At 52.2% G+C, this 12,208-nt stretch overlaps 2 protein-coding genes across 4 annotated transcripts in view; one reads left to right on the forward strand and one right to left on the reverse strand.

Annotated features, from left to right (window-relative positions):
* Window positions 1–12,208, forward strand: part of dhrs7 (dehydrogenase/reductase (SDR family) member 7) — a 156,381-nt gene that overhangs the window by 48,999 nt on the left and 95,174 nt on the right. The window lies entirely within an intron of this gene.
* The window catches only part of pcnx4 (pecanex 4), a 72,714-nt gene that overhangs the window by 2,490 nt on the left and 58,016 nt on the right, over window positions 1–12,208 (reverse strand). The gene's annotated exons all lie outside the window — the stretch shown is intronic.

Genomic DNA, 12,208 nt, shown 5'->3' on the forward strand with positions numbered 1-12,208 from the left:
CAACAGGTCCCCTCGCCACGCCAGGGCACAGGGTGGAGAGGCCGCTCTCCATCCCAGCAGGATCCGCCTTCGGGCGATCAACGAGGCGAAGGCTATGATATCAGCCTCCGCACCCGTTTCCAACCCTGGCTGATCCGACACCCCGAATATGGCCTCCCGGGGACCTGGATCTAGCTTCACATGCACCACCTTGGAAATCACCCTAAACACCTCCTTCCAGTACTCCCCAAGCTTTGGACAGGACCAAAATATATGAACGTGATTAGCGCCCCCCCCCCCCGCAACGTTCACACAATCTTCTACCCCTTCAAAGAATCGGCTCATCCTTGCCCTCGTGAGGTGTGTGCCCTGTACACCACCTTCAGCCGTATCAGCCCCAACCTCGCACACGAGGTGGAGGCATTCACTCTCCGGAGCACCTCACACCAGACCCCCTCCACTATAACCTCTCCCAACTCTTCCTACCACTTCACTTTGATGCCCTCCAGTGGTGCCTTATCCTTTTCCAACATAGCTCCGTAAACCGCTGACAGTCCCCTTCTCCAATCCACTTGCCGCCAGCATCTCCTCCAACAACGTGGAGGCCGGTTCCTCCGGGAAACTCTGTATCTCCTTCCTGGCAAAGTCCCGAACCTGCATATACCTAAACATTTCTCCCGGCTCCAGGCCATACTTCGCTTCCAGCTCCCTCAATCCTGCAAATCGACCCCGAGGAAACAAATCTTGTAGAGTCTTAATCCCCTTCTCTTCCAATTTCCAAAAGCTTCCGTCCCACCTCCCTGGCTCAAATCTGTGGTTCTCCCGGATCGGCATTTCCCTTGACCCTGCCCCCAACCTGAAGTGTTGGCGAAACTGCCTCCAGATTTTCAATGAGGCTATTACTACCAGACTCCCTGAGTATTTCCCCGGAGCTATCGGGAGCGGGCCCGTTGCTAGTGCTTTCAGTCCCAACCCCTTGCACGAACTCTCCTCCATTCTGACCCACTGGGAATCAGCCCTCCTGACCCAGCTCCGCACCTTCTCCACATTCGCCGCCCAGTAGTAGTACATCAGGTTCGGGAGACCCAAACCCCCTGCCTGCCTTCCCCTCTGTAGCAGCACCTTCCTCACTCTGGCCACCTTCCCTCTCCATATAAACGAGGTAATCCTCCCCTCAATATCCTTGAAAAAGGACTTTGGCAGGAAAGTCGGTAGGCATTGAAAAATAAACAGAAATCGTGGCAACACATTCATTTTAACCGCCTGCACCCGACCCGCCAGTGACAGAGGGAGACCATCCCACCTCGCCAGGTCAGCTTTCACTCTCCCCACCAAACTAGTGATGTATCTGCGAAGCCTTCCCCACTCCCGGGCAACCTGCACCTCCAAATACCTAAAGTGAGTCCCTGCCCTACGGAATGGCAGCCCCACCACCCCTGCCCCCACCCCCGGTTGAGACACAACGAAATACTCACTCTTGTCCAAGTTCAGCTTGTACCCAGAGAAAGACCCAAATACCTGCAGCAACTCCAATATTCCTCCTATCGACACACTCGGCTCCGACACATACAGCAGCAAGTCGTCGGCATACAAGGACACCCTATGCTCTATCCCCCCCATACTATTCCTTTCCATGCTCCCGAACTTCTTAATGCGATGGCCACGGCTCAATCGCAAGCACAAACAGCAGGGGGAACATGGGGCATCCCTGCCTCGTCCCACGGTGGAGAGAGAAGTGACTCGAACTGATATTGTTCGTGCGGACACTCGCCTTCGGCTCCTTATATAACTTTATCCAGTTCACAAATCGTGGTCCAATCCCAAACCGTTCCAACACTGCCATCACGTACCCCCATTCCAGCCTATCAAACGCCTTCTCGACGTCCAGTGCCACAACCACCTCTGTTTCCTTCCCTTCCGCCGGTGCCATAACGACATTCAAGACCCTCCTAATATTCGAAAACAGCTGCCTCCCTTTCACGAACCCTGTCTGATCCTCACCTATCATCTTCGGGAGGCACCCCTCCAGCCTACCCGCCAGTACCTTTGCCAATACCTTTGCGTCTACATTAAGGGAAATGGGCCTGTACGACCCACACTCCGTCGGATCCTTATCCTTTTTAAGCAACAGTGAAATCGATGCCTGGCCCAAGGTTTGCGACAGCACTCCCTTCCCTATCGCCTCTTCAAACATCCCTACCATCAGGGGTGCCAACTTATCCTTAGATTTTTTATAATATTCAACCGGAAACCCATCCGGCCCTGCCGCCTACCCCGACTGCATCCTCCCAATGGCGTCTTTTATCTCCTGCTCCAGTATTGCTCCTTCTAATGTAGCCTTGTCTCCCTCCCCTAGCCTCGGGTACTCCAACCCATCCAGAAATTCCAGCATCTCAATGTCTCCCCCGGGTGGCTCTAGCTAGTACACCCTGAACCCCATACGACTTCACTTTTGCCATCAACCTGCCATGGCAAACCTTATCAAACGCCTTACTAAAGTCCATGTATATGACATCTACAGCCCTTCCCTCATCAATTAACTCTGTCACTTCCTCAAAGAATTCTATTAGGTTTGTAAGACATGACCTTCCTTGCACAAAACCATGCTGCCTATCACTGATAAGTCTATTTTCTTCCAGATGTGAATAGATCCTATCCCTCAGTATCTTCTCCAACAGTTTGCCTCCCACTGACGTCAAGCTCACAGGTCTGTAATTCCCTGGATTTTCCCTGCTACCCTTCTTAAACAAAGGGACAACATTAGCAATTCTCCAGTCCTCCGGGACCTCACCCGTGCTCAAGGATGCTGCAAAGATATCTGTTAAGTCCCCAGCTATTTTGACCCTCGCTTCCCTCAGTAACCTGGGATAGATCCCATCCGGTCCTGGGGACTTGTCCACCTTAATGTCTTTTAGAATACCCAAAACTGCCCCTTTCCGTATGACAACTTGACCTAGAGTATTTAAACATCCATCCCTAGCCTCAACATCCGTCTTGTCCCTCTCCTTTGTGAATACTGATGCAAAGTACTCATTAAGAATCTCACCCATTTCCTCTGAGTCCATGCATAAATTCCCTCTCTTGTCTTTGAGTGGGCCAATCCTTTCCCTAGTTACCCTCTTGCTCCTTACATATGAATAAAAGGCTTTGGGATTTTCCTTAACCCTGTTAGCCAAAGATATTTCATGACCCCTTTTAGCCCTTTTTATTGCGCGTTTGAGATTCGTCCTACTTTCCCGATATTCCTCCAAAGCTTCATCAGTTTTGAGTCGCCTCGATCTTACATATGCTTCCTTTTTCATCTTGGCTAGTCTCACAATTTCACCCGTCATCCATGGTTCCCTAATCTTGCCATTTCTATCTCTCATTTTCACAGGAACATGTCTGTCCTGCACTCTAATCAACCTTTCCTTAAAAGACTCCCACATTTCAAATGTGGATTTACCCTTAAACAGCTGCTCCCAATCCACATTCCCTAGCTCCTGCCGAATTTTGTTATACTCTGCCTTTCCCCAATTTAGCACTCTTCCTTTCGGACCACTCTTGTCCTTGTCTATTCTAAAACTTACGGAATTGTGATCGCTATTCCCAAAGTAATCACCGACTGAAACATCAACCACCTGGCCGGGATCATTCCCCAATACCAGGTCCAGTATGGCCCCTTCCCGAGTTGGACCATTGACATACTGCTCTAAAAAACTCTCCTGGATGCTGCTTACAAACTCTGCTCCATCTACGCCTCCAACACTACACTAATCCCGTTCAATGTTGGGGAAGTTAAAATCTCCCATCACAACCACCCTATTGCTCCTACATTTTTCTATAATCTGTCTGCATATTTGTACCTCTACTTCATGCTCACTTTTGGGAGGCCTGTAGTAAAGTCCCAACAATGTTACTGCACTCTTCCTATTTCTTAGCTCCACCCATATTGCCTCAGTGCTCGAATCCTCTATCGTGCCCTCCTTAATCACAGCTGTGATATCATCTCTGACGAGTAATGCAACTCCTCCACCCCTTCTACCTCCCTCTCTATCCCTCCTGAAGCATCTATACCCTGGGATATTCAGTTGCCAGTCCTGCCCTTCCCTCAACCAAGTCTCAGTAATACCAATAACATCATATTCCCAGGTACTGATCCAAGCCCTAAGTTCATCTGCCTTACCTGCTACACTTCTCGCATTAAAACAAATGCACGACAGACCACCTGGCCCTTTGCGTTCATCATCCCTTCCCTGTCGACTCTGCCCCTTAGTCACATGGAGTTTATTATCTCGTACCTTACCGGCTTTAGCTGCTGCTTCTTTACTGACCTCTAACTTCCTAATCTGGTTCCCATCCCCCTGCCACATTAGTTTAAAACCTCCCCAACAGTGTTAGCAAAAGCACCCCCTAGGACATTGGTTCCAGTCCTGCCCAGGTGTAGACCATCTGGTTTGTAATGGTCCCACCGCCCCCAGAATCGGTTCCAATGTCCCAAAAATCTGAACCCCCTCCCTCCTGCACCATCTCTCAAGCCACGTATTCATACTGACTATTCTTGAATTTCTAATCTGACTGTCCCGTGGCACTGGTCGCAATCCTAAGATTACTACCTTTGAGGTCCTACTTTTTAACTTATCTCTTAACTCCCTAAATTCTGATTGTAGGACCTCATCCTTTTTTTTTTTACCTATATCGTTGGTGGCTCTATGCACCACGACAACTGGCTGTTCACCCTCCCCCTTTAGTATGTCCTGCAGCCGATCGGAGACATCCCTGACCTGAGCACCCGGGAGGCAACATACCATTCGGGAGTCTCGTTTTCGACCACAGAAACGCCTGTCTACTCCCTACAATTGAATCCCCTATGACTATAGCCCTGCCAGTCTTTTTCCCGCCCTTCTGTGCAGCAGAGCCAGCCACGGTGCCATGAGCCTGGCTACTACTGCCTTCCGCTGGTGAGTCATCTCCCCCAACAGTATCCAAAACTGTATACCTGTTTTGGAGGGAGATGACCGCAGGGGACACCTGCACTGCCTTCCTGCTCTTTCTCTGCCTTTTGGTCACCCATTCCCTGTCTGCCTCACCAATCCTAATCTACGGTGTGACCAACTCACTGAACGTGCTATCCACGACCTCCTCAGCATCGCGGATGCTCCAAAGTGAGTCCACCCGCAGCTCCAGAGCTGTCATGCGGTCTAACAGGCGCTGCAGCTGGACACACCTTGCGCACATGAAGGAGTCAGGGACATCGGCCGCGTCCCTGAACTCCCACATTGAGCATGAGGAGCATAACACGGGTCTGGGATCTGACCATAATTCCTTGGCCTGTGTAGAAAGGTTTTAAGACTCAGAATGAAACCTATCAATATCCCAGGGGTTACCATGAACCAGAAACTGAACTGGACAAGCCCTATAAATACTATGGCTACAAGAGCCTAGGTATTCTGCAGTGAAGAACTCATCTCCTGACTCCCCCAATCCCCTAGCCTGGATGAGTGCACCTCCAATAACACTCAAGAGCTTGACACAAAGCAGCCTATTTGATTGGCACCCCACCCACAAACATTCACTTGCTCCACCACCGACACACAGTGGCAGCAGTGTGTACCATCTACAGGATGCGCTGCAGGAACTCATCAACGCTCCTTAGGCAGCACCTTCCAAACCTAGGACTTCTACCACCTAGAAAGACATGGGCAGCAAACAAAAAGCAACACTGTAAACTGGAAGTTCCCCTCCAAACCACTTACCACCTTGACTTGGAAATACATCACCATTCTTTCACTCTCACCGAGTCAAAATCCTGGAAGTTGCTGCCTAACACCACGTGGACTGCAGCAGTTCAGGAAGACAGCTCATTATCACCTTCTCAAGGGCAATTATGGATGGGCAATAAATGCTGGCCTAGCCAGCAAAGCCCAAATCCCATGAATCAATAAAAAAAGTGAAGACAAGCGAAGCTGGGAGGGAAGCGGTCGGCATTGCCATGGCCATGGGGGGTAGCGGTTAGGTTGGATGACCTGTACGACTTCCTGCGGTTACAGAAGATAAAGTATGAGTTAAGGGGCTCTTAGGGGGGTTTGAGGAAAGGTGGGGGATGTTTGTGACCATATTTGAGGGGCTCTTCGTCACCGGGGGCAGGGGGTGATAAAGGGGAAAAATTTGTACATACTGTATAGTTGATTGCTGGGAAGCAAGTTTTCTGGGGTGTTTATTCGCTGTAACCTGTTTTGATACATGTTCGTAATAAAATACATTTTTAAAATAAGACTGAGACTGTTCCAATGGAGATTTCTAATACAGCCTTATAACTTAAAGGTTGTTCATATTATGGTCAAGCATAACATAATTGCTGATGCATTATTAAGAATGTAATTATGTTAGAATTATTTGGAAATCAAGCAGATCAGAGAAAGCTGTATAGGTTTTATATAAGGAGTATATGTTTGAATTTTAATATGTTGTATATGATTTTCCTGAATTCTGTAATAAAATGCATTTGGAAATGGTGCTTCATTCATTAAGGGTGGAAGGATGTGGAAGAATCCATATCTCCAAGGACTATATGCTTTTTAAATTGAAAGGACTCTCATGAGTTCTTTTTTAAAAAGGCTACAAATTAACTTTGGTCTGTGAGCAAGCTTTTTGTTTCAAGAAATCACATGACCTCAGCTAGTTGACCAGCAAGACACCAGGTGAGATAGGAGTTATTTTGTTTACTGGAATGAACATAAATAAATACTGCTGTCAGGCCTTGGGCTCCAGCCGATTAGACATTAGAATATTACAGCGGATACTGGCTCAAAACACCAGGCCTGTGAGAAGTTTTAGTTTGAACTTAGTGTGCGCGTTGAGAGCAAGCTGTGAGGAAAGATTGCCCCTCTATCTTCCGCCACCCACCCGTATTGGCTGCAGTCCAGAGTGGCTGTTCACCTTCAACAGAAAATTCTCATCTCAGTATAACTCACCTGTATTGCAAGCCAATTAAGCTGTGATAAGCGAGAGTTAGCACACAGTGTTCATGAAAGAATCATCTGAAAGGACTCCAAGATAACTACTATGACCAACATTTTGTCAGATTGACAGCGTCAAGACCTTGGCAAACTTTTTTCAGTCTTCCGTTCCGTCAACCTTTGCAGAGACCTTATTCGCTCTTGCAGCTTGTAAAAACAGGGATCAGTATTGGGACCCTTGCTTTTAGAACATAGGATTCCTACAGTGCAAAAGAAGGCCATTCAGCCTTTTGAGTCTGCACCAACCCTCCGAAATAGCACCCTACCTCGGCCCACTCCTCCGCCAGATCCCCGTAAGCCCACCTAACCTGCACATATTTGGACTGTGGGAGGAAACCAAAGCACCCAGAGGAAACCCACACAGGAACGAGGGGAAAGTGCAAACTCCACATTCACCCATGGCCGGAATTGAACCCGGGTCCCTGGCACTGCGAAGCAGCAGTGCCACCATGTCGCCAACATCCTGATACATATTAATGATCTTGATGTTTTTTAAAAAATAATTTTTATTCATGTTTTCACAAATTGTCAACAATAAAATAACACAAAGAAATAAGAACAAACCCCCCCCCCCCCCCCCCCCCCTATACAAAAAGAATAAATTAACAGATAAACGATATAAACGCAAATATACACACCCAACCAAGAAAAACAAATCATGAATCCCCCACCCACCCCGGGTTGCTGCTGTTGCTGACCATCGCCTACCGCCCCACCGGAAAGTCTAGGAATGGTTGCTACCATCTGAAGAACCCTTGTACCGATCCCCTTAAGGCAAACTTGACCATCTCCAATTTAATAAATCCTGCCATGTCGTTAATCCAGGACTCCACGCCTGGGGGTCTCGCATCTTTCCACTGAAGAAGAATCCTTCGCCGGGCTACCAGGGACGCAAAGGCCAGCATACCGGCCTCTTTCGCCTCCTGCACTCCCGGCTCCTCTGCCACCCCAAATATTGCGAGCCCCCAGCTTGGCTCAACCCTGGATCCAACTACCCTTGACATTGTCTCTGCTACGCCCCCCCCACAAGACCTCTAGCGCTGGGCACGCCCAGAACATGTGGGTATGGTTTGCTGGGCTCCCTGAGCATCTAACACATCTGTCTTCTCTCCCAAAGAACCGGCTCAACCTTGCCCGGTCATGTGCGCCCTATGCAGCACCTTGAATTGTATTAAGCTAAGCCTCGCGCAAGAGGAGGAGGAATTTACCCTCCCCAGGACATCTGCCCACGTCCCTCGTCGATCTCCTCACCCAACTCCTCCTCCCACTTACCTTTCAGCTCCTCCACCGAGGCCCCCTCCTCCTCCTGCATCACCTGATACGTTGCCAATATCCTCCCCTCTCCAACCCATGTCCCCGAAAGCACACTGTCCTGGACCCCTCGTGGCGGCAGCAGTGGGAACTCCACCACCTGCCGCCTAACACCCGTACCTGCATATATCTGAAGGTGTTCCCCGGGGGGAGGCCGAACCTCCCCTCTTGCTCACCCAGACTCGCGAATTTCCCGTCCACAAACAGGTCCCCCATCCTTTTAATGCCTGCCCTGTGTTCAACTCAGGAACCCTCCATCCATTCTCCCCAGGATAAACCGGTGGTTCCCCCGTATCGGGGACCACACCGAGGCCCCCACCTCCACCCTGTGCCGTCTCCATTGTCCCCAAATTTGAGGGTAGGCACCACCACCGGACTCGTGGTGTACCATCAGCGGCGCCGTCACCAGCGCCTCCAGGCTCGTGCCCACACAGGACGCCATCTCCATCCTCTTCCATGCCACCCCCTCCCCCTCCATTACCCACTTGCGTATCATTGCCACGTTGGCGGCCCAATAATACCCACAGAGGTTAGACAGCGCAAACCCCCCCTATCTCTGCTCCGCTCCAGGAACACCCTTCTCACCTTCGGGGTCTTCTGCGCCCACACGAACCCCATAACGCTCCTGTTGACCCGCCTGAAAAAGGCCTTGGGGATCAGGATAGGGAGGCACTGGAACAAGAACAAAAACCTCGGGAACACCGTCATTTTGACTGACTGCACCTGCCCGCCAGGGAGAGTGGCAGCACGTCCCACCTCTTAAACTCCTCCTTCATCTGCTCCACCAGCCTCGTAAAGTTAAGCCTATGTAAGGCCTCCCAGCTCCTAGCTACCTGTACCCCCAGGTACCTAAAACTCCTCTCTGCCTTTTTCAATGGGAGCTCACCAATTCCCCTCTCCTGGTTCCCTGGGTGCACTACGAACAGCACGCTCTTCCCCATATTGAGCTTGTACCCGGAGAAATCTCCAAACTCCCCAAGGATCCTCATCACTTCCGGCATTCCCCCCACCGGGTCCGCCACATACAACAGTAGGTCATCCGCATATAGCGACAGCCGATGCTCTTCCCGCCCTCCCCCCCGCACTATCCCCCTCCAGTTCCTCGACTCCCTCAGCGCCATGGCCAGGGGTTCAATCGCCAGCGTAAAGAGCAGGGGGGACAGGGGACACCCCTGCCTCGTCCCCGGTGCAATCGGAAATACTCTAACCTCCTTCTCTTCGTAGCCACACTCACCACCGGGGCCTCATATAGCAACCTCATCCACCTAACGAACCCCTCCCCAAACCCGAACCTTTTCAGCACCTCCCACAGGAATCCCCATTCCACCCTATCAAAGGCCTTCTCTGCATCCATCACCGCCACTATCTCCACCTCCCCTTCCACTGCCGGCATTATTATAACATTTAAGAGCCTCCGTACATTAGCATTCAACTGCCTCCCTTTCACAAACCCGTTTGATCCTCGTGTATGACCTGTGGCACACAGTCCTCTATACTCATGGCCAGTATCTTTGCCAGCAACTTTGCATCTATATTTAAGAGTGAGATCGGCCTATATGACCCACACTGTAGGGGATCCTTGTCCCGCTTCAGGATCAAGGCGATCAGCGCCCTAGACATCGTCGGGGGTAGAGCCCCCGCATCCCTTGCCTCGTTGAAGGTCCTTACCAACAGCGGGCCCAGCAGGTCCGAATACTTATTGTAGAATTCAACCGAGAACCCATCTGGCCCCGGTGCCTTCCCCGTCTGCATGTTCCCTATCGCTTTGACCAACTCCTCCAGTCCAATCGGCGCCCTCAACCCCGCCACCTACTCCTCCTCCACTCTCGGAAACCTCAGTCGGTCTAGGAAGCGACCCATCCCTCCCTCCTCCAATGGGGGCTCAGACCGATACAGTTCCTCGTAAAAGCTCCTAAAGACCCCATTGATACCCACCGCACTTTGTACCGTACTCCCTCTTCCGTCTCTAACTCCCCCAATCTCCCTAGCTCGCTTCCGAAGCTGGTGCGCCAGCATCCGGCTCGCCTTTTCTCCGTATTCATATACCGCCCCCTGCGCCCTCCTCCACTGCGCCTCCGCCTTCCTGGTGGTCAATAAATCGAACTTGGCCTGGAGGCTACGCCGCTTCCTCAGCAATCCCTCCTCCGGGGCCTCCACATACCTCCTGTCCACCCTCACCATCTCCCCCACCAACCTCTCCCTCTCTCTCCTCTCCCCTCTCTCCTTGTGTGCCCTAATGGAGATTAGCTCTCATCTGACCACCGCCTTCAGCACCTCCCAGACCACCCCTACTTGCACCTCCCCATTATCATTAGTCTCCAGGTACCCCTCTATACACCTCCGGACCCGGCTGCTCACCTCCTCGTCCGCTAACAACTTCACCTCCAGATGCCACAGCGGACGTTGGTCTCTCTCCTCCCCCAACTCGAGGTCTACCCAATGCAGAGCGTGATCAGAAATGGCTATCGCCGAATATTCCGTGTCCTCCACCTTCGGAATCAGCGCCCTGCTCATGACAAAAAAGTCAATCCGGGAGTAGGCCTTGTGGACATGGGAGAAGAATGAAAATTCCCTGGTCCCCGGCCTCGTAAATCTCCATGGGTCCACCTCTCCCATCTGGTCCATAAACCCCCTCAGCACCTTGGCCGCCGCCGGCCTCCTGCCCATCCTGGACCTGGAGCAATCAAGTTCCGGGTCCAGCACCGTGTTGAAATCCCCCACATTATTAGGCCTCCTGTCTCAAGATCCTGAATCCGGCCCAACATACGCCGCATGAACCCCGCATCGTCCCAATTCGGGGCGTATACATTGACCAGCACCACCCGCTCCCCCTGGAGCTTGCCACTTACCATCACATACCTACCGCCATTGTCCGCCACAATGCTCGATGCCTCAAACGACACTCTCTTCCCCCACCAAAATTGCCACCCCCGGTTTTTTTTGCATCTAAGCCCGAATGGAACACCTGCCCTACCCACCCCCTTCTTAACTTTACCTGATCCGCCACCCTCAGCTGCGTCTCCTGGAGCATGGCCACATCCGCCTTCAGCCCCTTCAGGTGCACGAACACCCAGGCCCGCTTGACCGGCCCATTCAGTTCCCTTACATTCCAGGTTATCAGCCGGATCAGGGGGCAACTCGCCCCCCTCCCCCGCCGATTAGCCACAGCCATTCCTAGGCCAGCCACGTGCCCGTGCCCCCGCATGGCCCGTTCCCCACAGCGACAGACCCCCGCCGTGACCTCCTCTACCACCTCCAGCTCCCCCTTGGCCATTCCAGCAGCAAACCGGTCCTTCCCCCCCCCCCCCCCACCCGCGTTGCTCCCCACATTGTACTCCCGTGAGTCAGCTGACTCCTGCTGACCCTGGCCACTCCCGCCGCACCATTGACTCCCCCAGTGTAAAACTTCCCCTCCCATCCCTTGCCCACAAGCAGGCTCACATCCTTCCCCTTCCAATCCCAGCGTGGGAAAAAGCCCGCGCTTCCCAGCTCCGGCCCCGCCCCCTTCAACCCTCAGCGCGGGAAAAAGCCCGCGCTTTCCACTCGGCCGGCCCCGCCTCCTCTGGCGTAGCTCCCTTTTCAGGCCCAGTCTCACTAGCCCCATCTCAGGTGGTCACCCCCCCCCCCCACCCCCCCCCGCCCCCGTGAGGCCCCATCAACCCCTACCGACCATCAACCCCCCAAGCTGTTTGCCTACCCCCCTCACAAGCCCATCCGTCAGGCCTAATCAGAACAATGCCCTATCAACCCCCAGGAAACAGAAAGAACCCCCCCTCAGAACACAACACAACAATCCCCAACCCTCAATCTGAGTCAAGTTTTTCGGCCTGAACAAAAGCCCAGGCCTCCTCCGGGTACTCTCCTGTGCAGCACTGCCTTCGCCCTATTCTAACCGGCCCTCTTCTTCGTCACCTCCGCAC

Source organism: Scyliorhinus canicula, chromosome 2 (genome assembly GCF_902713615.1).
Source record: "Scyliorhinus canicula chromosome 2, sScyCan1.1, whole genome shotgun sequence".
Lineage (NCBI taxonomy): Eukaryota > Metazoa > Chordata > Chondrichthyes > Carcharhiniformes > Scyliorhinidae > Scyliorhinus > Scyliorhinus canicula.